Source organism: Bradysia coprophila, chromosome II (assembly GCF_014529535.1).
Source record: "Bradysia coprophila strain Holo2 chromosome II, BU_Bcop_v1, whole genome shotgun sequence".
Lineage (NCBI taxonomy): Eukaryota > Metazoa > Arthropoda > Insecta > Diptera > Sciaridae > Bradysia > Bradysia coprophila.
The window spans coordinates 11,524,201-11,537,715 of NC_050735.1; the positions used below are offsets into that span (position 1 = coordinate 11,524,201).

At 36.5% G+C, this 13,515-nt stretch overlaps 1 protein-coding gene and 1 long non-coding RNA gene across 2 annotated transcripts in view; one reads left to right on the top strand and one right to left on the bottom strand.

Moving 5' to 3' along the window:
- Positions 1-13,515, bottom strand: part of LOC119073049 — a 243,173-nt gene that overhangs the window by 215,400 nt on the left and 14,258 nt on the right. The gene's annotated exons all lie outside the window — the stretch shown is intronic.
- Positions 3,711-4,734, top strand: LOC119073123. The gene is made up of 3 exons (XR_005087004.1): positions 3,711-3,747; positions 4,534-4,633; positions 4,699-4,734. It is a non-coding gene; the product is annotated as an uncharacterized LOC119073123 (long non-coding RNA).

A 13,515-nucleotide genomic window follows, 5' to 3' on the forward strand; every position in this document is an offset into this window, starting at 1 on the left:
TCTGGTTAACCTGAAATTACCAGACTTGAAGAGAAAATTTCACAGGTTCCTGTTCAGGCCAGGAAATACCTGACTTATTTCGAGCATTACTTACAATAAGAAAATCTGATATTTTTTAATCGTTACTTCAACCTTATCCCACCTGCAAACTTTAAAGCAAAATTTTCTTAAAACGCAGTCGACCAAAGTAACCAGGGCCTATTTTTGGCAAATTATTTTGGAAAAATTTGCCAAATTTTCCAAAATTTACCAAAAACTAATTTGGTAAATTTTGGCAAATTTTGGCAAACTTTGGTAAACTTTGGAAATTTTTTGGTAAATTTGGCAAAATTTTCCTAAATAATTTGCCAAAAATAGGCTCTGAAAGTAACTCAGAAACATCTGGTCTGATTCGACTTTTTTGTACTGTTCCTACAACCAAAAAACATAAAATGTATTGTCCTCAACAACTAACATCAGCCCTTTTATTTAAGACCAACGGAGATAGAGGTCTCGTATAGAGTGTTGAAAAGATTAATACCAAATATTTCCCAACTATTTCATTAAAATGACGCATCTACAATGGAAACGGAAAAAAGCAACTACCAATCATCAGAATCACTTATTACCTGAACATACAAAAAATAAAAAAATCCAAAAAGTTCTATCAAAAAGTTCTGAAGAACCACAGTTCAATAGATTTGGGACCTCAAATTACGGATAGATGAGAACCGTGATTTGCGGGATGACGTTTCGAATACCGTCAACTATCGGTTCATCGATTTTACATGTTTCATCACAAATCACGGATACCGCAACTATTAAATTTAAATGCTAAACTCCGATATGAATGAGAGCGAGAATTTCTGGATTTTTTAAGCGTGGAGTAAGAAGTCCTAAATGTTATTTTTACTGTACCAGACGAAAATCTAAGTTAAGGTCTCTAATTTAAAATCTTGGGAGCTATTGGGCACCATCAGCACATTCGGATTAGTAATTTTACCACTAGATTCCTATCAGTGTAAACAAAAATCTGAACAAAGATTCATTGGAAATTTGTCTCACCTCTCAGCTTATGGTTTGCTACTGTTTTGAATATTGATTCGACTAAAGAAGCGTAACGGAATTTCGACATCTAACAAAAGAGTGCAAACTGCAAAGTTCATGAAATTTTGAATTATATTGACAGGGTTTCCTTAAAAACCCATATTAGAGCAATGACAATATACAGAGTGGTGATAATAGATGACCAAATGTAGAAGTAACGCTACCTGTTATTATCTCTCTAATAGTTATAGTTAAGGACGAAGCGGCCGGAACCAATAAATTTTAATTGACCTAGCATCGACGTTTCCATATTTTCTGTGCATGCCTGTGACTCAAATAGATTCACTTTGCACCTAAATTGAGATTGAGATTAATAAAATGATGCAAAATACAAATTATATTATGATGCAATGTCCATGACTCTTATAAGATTACATCGTTTTTCGTTACATTGTAAAATCCATATTGTTGAAGGTTATCAATTTCTGAATTAATAATATTCCGTTGATGCATTTTATGTGGGTGATGCTACCTACTAAGAAATACTTCACAATTTCATTGTTCTCTACTGTTCCTAAAAAAATGACAAACAGAAATTTTGTTGATGAGATTCAGTTAAGCCGTCGGCTAATTGATTATGTGATTGTGGACCGTGTAATGTGCATTGTAATTAGATTTAACTAACTTTCATTTCCACATTATAATGACCAATGGACACATGATATTTCATTATGCGGTAATACACATTTGACCCACTCTCGGCAAACGCCATCAATTTCAATTAATTAAGAATGTGTCTCTCAACTCTATGGTCTCATCTGCTTCAAACGGGAGAAATTTCAAATTTCAATTTTTTTTTCTTCTTATTGTAAATTTATCAAATAAATTGTAAAGTTCAATTTATTTCATACCCAGCGTAATTAACATTACATTGTACGTACACTTACGATTTACTCTTATTAAAATTTATTGAATGTCGAGACACAATAGAGAGAAGTTGTAAGTTTGTTTTTAATTAAAAAAAAAATGATTTTCTTCCAGTTCCCACTGACTAAAATTATTATTATAATTTATGTGAATGGGAAATGAGAGTATCGCGTTTTTCTTAAAGTTATAATTTTTTGAAATATATATTTGATGCATAGTTCAGTTGTTTATTCTTCTCGGTGGCCCGGCTGTTAGTATTTATTTATTATTGTTCCGAGACTTACATACTTTACACCTCATCTATTAGTTTAAGATATTATTGTGGCAATTAGCCATAACTATTTAATAGATTTGTTCGCATTTGTAGGAAGAGAAATTTCTTGTATAGCAAAGTGTAGTCTTAACTACAGAACATTAAATTACTTTAAATAAACTCAGGTCAACTCTTCAATTTAACTTGTTACGTCGATTCCCAAAGATCAATAGTTCTCTTTTTTGGAAAACAAAGACATGAAATCATAAAATTTTAAGAACTGATCATGGTGACACGTTAGCACTACCATCCTCAAATTAATCCACATGAGTTCAACGACGAGCTCGTCCAAATCGGTTAACATTAGGCTGAGATATGAAATTTCAAAGTTTGGAAATTTGTGAGAAGAAAGGTATTTTGAATTTCTGGGTCTTAAGTCAAAGACGTTTTCCTTTGAAGGATTTTTAATAAAAGTCGATAATTTCGGAACCTATGAGCGTTTTTTGAGCTATGCTTTAATGGCAATTTGATCGAAAGATGACACAAAAGAACTGATTTCGCCCAAAAACGAAGTCGCAACGAAGATGAAGACGTAAGTCACTTTATAAACTCACAAGATAACTGATATCGGTGCTCGGTGGGGATAACACTTACAGCTTCCGTACGCAAAAATAAAAGGTGTTACCAATCGGTGAAGTAGTAATATCGTCTGGCATTTTTGACGCATTTCATTTTGCGTGTCGAAGACACCGCAACCGATATCACTACTTTTGTAAGTGGATATAGGAACTTCCGTCACACTTCCACTGTGAGCGGTTTTTTTGCAATCGTGAATTACACATTATATGACGCTACGTTTGATTTGGGTTTGACCGACGCACTTCAAGCATGAGTGATGCTCTGGAAAGTGTACTGAAACTTGACAGTGTATCACACAACTGTAAGACACTGTAAAATACCATTTGATACAAAATGGTATTCTATTTAGCAGCTGTAGACTATGACCACTTTTGCTTAAAGTACGTTGGTTTGACACTTTAAATTTTGAATTTTTAGCGGACTTATAACGTTAAAAACAGAAAGTAACCTCATCAAAAAATATCAAGAGTCGAATTTATGTTTTTCCAATTGGACGTATTAAAAAAATCGATTTTAAAACCCACGTCGATGACGTCAAACAAAAGGAACCTGATAAAGAATTATTTTACAAGCTTTCGTTCGTAACGCGTGTCATATTCTATGGACATGTTCTATAACATAATTTAAAGGAAAACAAAGGATATCAAGAAGTAAACGTGGATAAGAAATTATTTATGTGCATCAATGAATGACACGGCCTTCCCATTAAACTATAATAGGTGGACAAAGCTTTCTAGTAGATGGGTTGACAATTAACATGGAAAACATGTAATTGACATTTTTATATCAAGGGTTAAAACAACAATTGATGCAATATTAGTCACATCTTAGTAGACTTAGTATTGTTTTTAATTTTAAACGGTTTACTACCTAACGCGATGCATTCCAGTCAAATTCATAAAGTAATAGTTCTGTTGTTCTCAACATTTCATTTTATTGGTTTTTGGCATCGTGGCGAAAAAGCTACAGTCAAAGAAACAAGGATTAAGCTTTTTTATTGCATTTATCACTCTTTACTTCCACTATCATTCATGGTTGGAATAATTATAAATGATAAATTGGACAAGGCTGTTTTCTTAGTGGAAATGTCATTTGGAGCTGCCGTTCTATCAATAAAGCTTATAGTTTTAATTTGGAAGCAGGACGAAATCTACGATTTAGCGAATCGAGTCTGTGTTTTTTCTATTCGTGATGTTACTGATTTAACCGCCTACAATGACAAATTGAGTGGATTTATTAAGTTTGTATTCGTTTATGTACTTGCTATGATTTTTGGTGGCTTTTTGTCGTCTGTAGTTTTACCCTGTATTGGAGGCGAGAAAACTTTATTCTTAGAAATTGGATTTCCTTTGAATTATAAAAGCAGTGAATTTGCATTCTGGATTGCAGCAATTTTCCTTTTTACTGAGATATTTTTGTCGATAGCAATTGCCTGTTTCTCTATAATAATTTGGTATCTACTATTAACATGTTCTTTGAGATATGAACTGCTAGGTTGTGAGTTGAAAAAGATGGGACAGATTGATGGAAAAGTGAAGGTGAAAACGGCGGAAAGGCATTTACATAACAATTTTCTTGACAATTTGAAAATGTCTATCGACGCCCACGTACACTTAAGACGGTGTGTGACTGTGCTGTATTGTATTGCATTACAAGTGTTGTGTTGTAAATTATATTTTATATTGTAGATTAACATCCAAATTGGGGTCCTTTTTCTCAGGCCTCTTTCTTATTCAATTTGCTACTAGCGGACTTTGTATCTGTGGATCGATTTATTGCCTGGCATTTGTAAGTGGATTTTAGTTTCCATAATCGCTACGCAACCGGATTTGTTCGATCAATTTCTTATGCAGGATGTCGGTGAGCATATATTGGAGCGTCTTATGTATCTTGTAGTGTTTGCCTACTACATTGCTGAACTATTTATGATCACGTACTTTGGAAATGAGATTACGCTGTCCAGCGACCGGCTGTCCTACAGTTTATTTGAATCGGACTGGATTGAGCAGCCACAATCGTCCAAGAAATGCATCCTAGTTTTTGGTGAATATTTGCAGCAACCGCAGGAGCTTCTGATTGGCATACTATATCCACTTACTTTGGTGACATTTACAAAGGTTTGCTTACAGTTTTCGTTCTGTTTTGTACTATAGTTCTGTGATCAACATAAACTTCCTTACAGATTTTAAATTCAGCTTACAGCATGTTCAACATTTTGAAAAATTTAAAAAAATAAAACTCTATAACGAGAGAAGAGGGTAGAAGAACTTGGAAACTTAGTAGATTAGAGTACGTAGACGTAGTTGTAATAATGTTTAAATGAATACAAGTTGTTAACATACATAGAAAAAAATGAGCCTTCCTTAGCACCAGGATTGTTTGTCCCAAATTATATCAAAATTTAAATTATTTGCAACATAGCATGCAAAAAAATGTGTCACAAATAGCAGATGATTTCGGCTTCTTGGCTATGTGCACGTCCGTCGGTTGTTTAAAATTTCCTCATCGTCTGCCATTTATGACGCATTTTTTTGCGTGTCGAACCTGTAAGTGGATAAAGGGAGTTGAGTCACACTTCCACTGTAACGCAAACGTCAAACTTTCTCTGAATCCAGAAGCTAGTCCAAAACAACTGTTGGAAGTGACCTGCGTCACTGATTTCAATAACTGGGAGATAGATGAACCAACAGGAGAAATTCAAAGAATTAACCCATTTCTGACTCAAACTTTACCTAAATCCAGATGAGAGTTTTAAAAAATCGAAGAAATTGCCATTTCTGAGCTCTGAGGTTGAGGAGAAGGTGAACCTTCAGAAGTGATGGAATTTTAGGGAATGGCTCTCAAATTGTGCCGTTTTTTCGGTATACTTTTTCGGGAATATTCCCATCAATTCCGTGGTACCGACAAAAGAGTTGTTTTACCGGTTTTAGACCACTTGAGAATGTGGTTCAATCATCAAATAATTTTCTAATTTGACTGAGGACAACGTTCAAGAAAATAGTTTACAAGCTCTACGATATCCGTTATTATCTTGATGAGTGTTTTGCTCATTGAGGAGCAATTAATATCTGGACTTTGTTTTATTGTTCTACCCCTTGCATCCGGCATGACCAATGATCACCACCATCGCAGGTGTCAAGAGCAATAATAAACAATATAATTCTTAACCCAGATATAATCTGCGAAAAATACAGTGAATATTATTGTCGTAAGTCTTAAGCAAATCTATTCGTTTAGAATCGCTTATTCATTGCTTTAATTTAATGTTTATAGCCATGAGTATGGTCATTAGACCGAATGCTAGGGGTCGAACAAGCGGTTTACTTTTTTTGGTTGTAAAAACAAGCAACACAAACTCCGGATTCATATCATTTAGTCAAAATTCAACAATCAACATACATTTTATATGGAATTGGCATTGAACATTTCAAATTTTGCCAGCTGCACTGACAAAAAATAGTTGAAAATTTTACCTGTAGCAGGTAACTTTCTCTCCAGGTAAAGTATATTATTCGCCACAGCTGTATTTTTTGTATGTTATCATATATTTCCTGGAGACAAAGTTACCTGGTACAGGTAAGAGTTTCAACCATTTTTTTTTCAGTGTACATTCGTATTTGTCTTACTGTTCAATCACGACCTAAGTAATGGCCTTGGCGTAAATTTCTATTTGCGAAAACTTTCCAACAAAAAAGTGTGCAAAAGTACACCATGCCAATCAGCATTCATCATTCAGCGGGCTCCCTTACAAAGCCTAATAGTCTACTGACACGCACAAAATTTTTTTTATATTTCGTCAATTATTTAATTTGAAGTTCGTAAACTTGTCAAGAAGAATCGCGACATTTCAACGTATTCGTTCGTATCCTTTTTCATCGGATGTAAACAGGCGAATTTCAGTACTCTGATGCAGCCAATGTATTGGCCGTCGAGCAGTCAAATCCGCGAATTCGAAATCAAGGATAAACCGTCAACTGGTGAAAGAGTGGGTCAAATGACACGTCAAGGAGAAGAGTCAAAAAACTCGCCGAGCCGGCCGAACAATCTGGAACCAACACCGATGGAAACCACTCAGGTAACACACTGAACAGTATATGTTCTCGCCAAGCAATCTCAGACTCTACACCAAATAATTTGAGTTTTTCTTCCAATACCATCAACTGCAAATCGCAATCACTCATCACATCGTTCTTCCGAAACTCAACCGCAAGGGAACCAACCAGTGAAGCCATGGCATTGGAACCATCAAACTCAATGAATCCTAACAACGAAACTGAACGTATGCACACATTGCCAATCTACTATAACAACGTCCGTAGTATCGCAAACAAACGAAACATCAGTATGAAAATCGAACTCTGCGTATACTTGGTGCTTATCTTCGTCGAAACCTGGCTAGACAATGGATTATTCTCCAGCGTATATTTTCCGGACAAGTTCAAAGTATATCGTTGTGACCGAGCAAATCAAGCATTGCGGCGCTCGGGCGGTGTGGCAATTTTGGTTCATCATTCGTTGAACAGCAGAACAGTAATGATAAATTCGACAATTGGACCGGATGACGCAAGTGAATTTTTGGCTATTGAGATATGCATCAAACCTCAACCGTTAATACTGTACGTTTGCTACATGAGTGTGTTCGACCCAAGCATTGCTGCGAAACATTATCATAATGTGAAACTCGTCGTAGAGAAATATCGCAATCACAGAATAATTGTCCTTGGCGACTTCAATCTGCACGACATTAATTGGTCTCTCGATGATGATGACGAAAACGCCTATTTACCGTACGCTCCAACCGATCGCAACATCAATGGAAATCGTTCGTGTTATCAAACTGATGCGCTCGACTTCTTGGACAGAATGCTCAGCCTGCCGATGTCGCAATTATCGAATTTCCGCAACAATGCACTAAACGTTTTGGATTTATTATTCGTGAATAATTCTGCTGCAGTCAACGTAGCTAAAGACCGACATACTATTATTGAACAATCACAGCAAGATGACAGACACATTCCGTATGAAATACAAATGGATTACGACGCCAAATCATCGGTCAATGTGGAATATGTTACGTTTTATCAGTATTCAAAAGGACATTATGAACGAATGGCGCAGCAATTGGAAGCGATCAACTTTCAACACGAATTCATGATTAGAGATGTGGACTCGGCTTACACATTTTTCGTTCAAACAGTGAAATCTCTAATTGAACAGAACGTACCGAAGAAGACCATCAAAAAATACTCGAACAAACCCAAATGGTGGTCGGCTGAACTGCAACGTTTGAAAAATCGTCGAAACAAATTGCATAAAAGAAAATCTGAATCGTACGACGCAGCGTACGAAGCAGCAGATCAAGCATTCAGGGATGAAAGTGACCGCCGTTTCAACGAACATATGCACAATGTTCAAGAGAACATCAAACTGAACCCTGCCGAATTTTGGAAATTTGCTAAATTGAATGGTGGAACCGAAAAGTATCCTGACACAATGAACTTTGGTGACAGAGTTGGTTCGTCTACGGAAGAAATTGTGAACATGTTTGCAGATTACTTTGAATCGCTATACGTGCCCGATACAGAGAACTGGAGCTTCGAGGAAAGATACGTTCCGGTGAGTGATGCAGAAGATATCAACTTGTCACTATTTGACATCGAAGCAGCAATTCACTCACTCGATTGGAGGGGCGGTGCAGGACCAGATGAGATCAAGCCGATCGTCATAAAAATGTGTGCTTCAGCAATGGCCTGGCCAATGTGGCTGCTGCATCAAAAATCATTCGACAGTGGGAGAATATCTGCAGCATCGAAAATGTCGCGTATTGTTGCTGTCTACAAAAAGAAAGGTGCCAAATCCGACGTCAAAAACTACAGAGTAATCGCCATTCAAACCATTCTGATGAAAGTCCATGATATTGCCGTCAAACGTGAAATTAGTAAATTGATTCAGCCTCAGTTGAAGAGCGCGCAACATGGGTTCAGAAACAGGAGATCCGTAGTAACGAACTTGCTAGCACAAACAACACTTGCACATAAAGCATTCGAGCGCAATTGTCAACTGGATACGTTTTATGGGGACTACAAGGCAGCATTCGACAAACTGGTGATCATGTTATTGATTATTAAGCTAGCAAGATTTCGAATTGGCAAGAAAACGGCAAGATGGATATGGCAATACTTGATCGGCAGAACCAATTTTGTCCAGATTGGGAAATCTATATCCAGGCTATACGAGTCACCATCAGGAGTACCACCTGGAAGTTCACTGGGACCTGTATTGTTCACCATTTTCATTGATGACTTGGTCGACGTTGTGGAATTTGCTCGCACGTTACTGTTCGCTGACGACATGAAATTGGCATCAATCATACGCGACTTTGAAGATACGGTAAGGATGCAACGAGACATCGACAATGTGATCAGATGGAATGAGAGAAATCGTCTTCACTTCAACAATGACAAATGTTACATATTCAGTGCATACCGACATAATTCATCGTTCATTAAGGCTGATTATACTATGGGCAATCACGACATTGAGAGAGTTGAAGAAATTAATGATCTGGGTGTTCGGTTCAACAAATCCTATCATCCTGGACATCACATAGAACAAATGACGATCAAAGCTCGACAGATGGTTGGATGTATCAAGCACTTTTCGAACGGAAATTTCACGAAAGAAACTCAACGTATTCTATATGTGGCATATGTGCGTTCAAGACTGGAATACGCATCGACCATCTGGAATTCAACTGCACAAATATACATTGACGACATCGAGTCCGTACAGAAACAGTTCGTTATATATCTGTTGGAAAGCCGGAGCAATGCAACGACTTATAGACTGGCACCGTACGAGGATCGTTGCAAGTTGCTGAAACTGCAAAATTTGGAGAAGAGACGGACTGTAGCGGATGCCGCGCTTGCTTTCGACATCTATATGGGCAACATCAAGGATGACATCATTTCACCAAATTTTGTCCGGAATGAAAGCGCCTACAACCTTCGACAATCTACATTACAGCTACTGGTTGAACCAAGGGTGACGACCGAATACTTATCGAATCAACCAATAGTGCGGCTAATTAGATTGATTAATGAACACAAGACGGTCGTGAGTGAATGTGTTAATGTGATTACGTTTAAGAATAAAGTTATGGAAAGGCTAAATGACAATTGACAGTGATATTTTGTAAAGTTTTCAATTTTTGTATTTTGTAAAGTTTTCAATTTGTGTGTAATAGATATAAGATGTATGTAATTTTATACAGCCAGGCTTGGCGGTGAAATAAATTCAATTCAATTCAATTTCCTGGAGACAAAGTTACCTGGTACAGGTAAGAGTTTCAACCATTTTTTTTTCAGTGTACATTCGTATTTGTCTTACTGTTCAATCACGACCTAAGTAATGGCCTTGGCGTAAATTTCTATTTGCGAAAACTTTCCAACAAAAAAGTGTGCAAAAGTACACCATGCCAATCAGCATTCATCATTCAGCGGGCTCCCTTACAAAGCCTAATAGTCTACTGACACGCACAAAATTTTTTTTATATTTCGTCAAGTTCACGGAACTGAGAGATTACACCCTCGTCAATTCCTGAATCATAATACCGTTCATTTGAAAAACCTTATTTGCTAGAAACGGTTCAAGGTTACCATCGTACACACAGTTGCTGCCTTCGCACCCAAAAAAAAAACTCAATTTTTCATGTCGTTGAATTTGATGATCATTGTGTTCATATCGCATATAAATTCGAAAAACAATCTTTCATTGCTAATAATTTCGCGCGAATTTCAATTTACATAAAAGCTATCCAGCCAGAACCGACAAAGTCTGTTGAAGATCATTGCAAATAATAGAGGTACACGTTGAGCACCATTGATATATCCATATGATATTTATGGATGAGTTACGTTTCACTGTTTTCAGAATGTATATTTTACGAATGATTTCTGTGGAAGTTTATATCGGACATAATGATAAATTCGCCATATCGGTGGGTGTAAACGTGGTTGCACATATTACACAGTTTCATTACGTTGTAACGTCCCTTTAAATAAATTATTTTTTTTTAAATTGAACATAAAATCATTGAAAATAACGGTAAGAATAATTGCACCTAACAGCGGTTAAACTGACGAAGTAGAAAAGAGGACCGAATAGCGTAATTAGAGTTAAATCATACATTAGTTTTCTAACAACTAATTTACCACTTTTTTAACTCTGCGATACACCATATTCAATTTTCCAGGCGTTCGACAGATAAAATGTCAAACGAATATTGGCAATTGAGTCATTTGAAATGGCAGAATTTATGAAATATTGGGAACATTGTGTGTGATGATTACCCGGGTCTTACAAACGAACTCAAATATAGCAACTAAACTGAAATCCTGAGAATAAATAGTAGAAATGCTGTTTTTGCCTGGAATTTGTTGTTCAAACTTGTGTGACGTGTGTGTGTACGTTACGTATAGCCCGAGCCGAAGGCAAAAGGTCATTCAGAAAATACGTAACGTTTCTACAATACTGTCATAAAAAACAAATAACTCCAGAAATAACTGCTCTGCAAGGACAATGTTCTACTTCCGTTCGCTCCCACTTGATCATATCGTTTTTCCAATTTCCTATCACGTAACAAATATTGGTCCGATTGAAAAACTAATTACTGTAACTCTCGTGGATCTACTCGCACCAAGCGGTGCGTATACTCTACTTGTAGGTCTTTCCAAGGCCGCCATTCGCAAGGCTGTATACTTTGGGGAGGTAGGTGAATTTTTGTATGAAATCGGACATTTTATCATCAACTGTGGTGTGTAACGCGCGTATCTGTATCTGCGTGACCTCCCCAAAGTATACAGCCTTGGCCATTCGTACAACATTACAACAATTTAAAATAATTTTTTCTTGAGTTATTGTCGAAAAACTTTTTTCGGTACCCTCTGACATGTCTTCACTTTTGAACGCTTTTCACAGAAAACAATTTTTTTTTAGAAAAAGTGAAAGATACGTGTTTCCTTGAATTGAAAGACGAATCCAACGAGCTATCACTCATTAAAATCGGAGACCGCTTGTTCCCCAATCACCTGAAGATTTGGCGATATCACTCTCAAGAGGTAATATATATTATGCACCTGTTGCCAAGATTGGTATTTTGACGTGTAGGACATTATTGCCCTAGCCGAAGGCGTGGGTCATAATGCCTACACGTCAAAATAACAGTCTGGCAATAGGTGCATATCATATTTTATCTGTCGAGAACAGATATATCGAGATAAACAAAAACTCCCTAGAGGGATAAGCTCGAGATTATCGTTCTAGACAGATAAAATAAATTACACAATTGTGCGAAAAATCGTTGTTTTGACTCGTGTGGTTGTTTACTTCGCCTTTGGCTCAGCATACAAACTCCACACTCTTCAAAACAACGATTTTCGGCACAAGTATGTAATCTACTATTACTGTCACTTTTCTATCCGGAGAAAGTGTAAACTCATTTTATTGCATTTACTTGTTGGTTTTGAGACCGTTCTAACAGCCTTTTACAGCCAATTACAAGTTCAGTCTGGACCACCGGCTTTACGTGACTTCCGAACCATGCCTCGAAGTATGTAATTACTCTCTGAGGAAAGTTAGGTGCGAAATTGATATCTCGCCTTAATGTAGGCTAGACATATGTACACAAATTCATCGTATTTGGGTTACGTCATACGATTCATTCAGTGTGTACATCGTTGCAGCCACCAAACACACCGCAACTACCAAAATTATGAAGCTTGAGTGAACTAAGGACGTTACCAATGCGATATAATCGCTAGAAAAATTCCATGCGGAATTTGTCTGTCACGGGAATTGAACCCGGATAATTTTGGTGGAAGGCTAGTACGGCTAGTCACATGCGGGATATATATCGACATTAAACACTGTTTTCGGAGTATTATACCAAACATTATTTCTCTCAATTATTCCATTGATATGATGTCATTATTATTTATCTAGGTAAATATATCCTACATTAATATATTGATAAGTTGATCGTTTCCGCAATACAATAAAACATTATAAGCTGATGATGCAACAATAAAGTTTGCGAAACGTTCGACTAACTAAAAAGTCTTTCATTTGGATCGAGAAATTGAGAAAAATTCCATGAATTCAATTATAAGGTACCAGTGAATATACCACGCACTAATACACTTCTGTATATTACACGTACACTCGTTACACTCGTGTTTGCGCAATATACAGAAGAGTATTAATTCTCGGTATATTCACCGGTACCTTAATGTAATATTATTGGCGATCGTGAATTACTATTACATGACGCTGAGTTTGATTTGGGTTTTAACAACGCACTTTAAGCATGAGTGGTACTCTAAATAGGGTACTGAAACTTGACAGTGTGTCACACAACTGTAAGACACTGTAAAAATCAATTCTCAGCGGTTTTACGAAATTCGAGAATCGAATTTATTTTGATATTTTTCCATTTGGACCATTTTAAAATTCGATTTTAAAACACACGCCAATAACGTCAAATAAAACAATATAAACCCGATAATGAATTATTTACAAGCTTTCCTCCGTAAGACATGTCACATTTTGTATGCATCGATGTTGCATCGATTCTTGGTACAATTTTATTTATAAATAATGTAAAATACTGA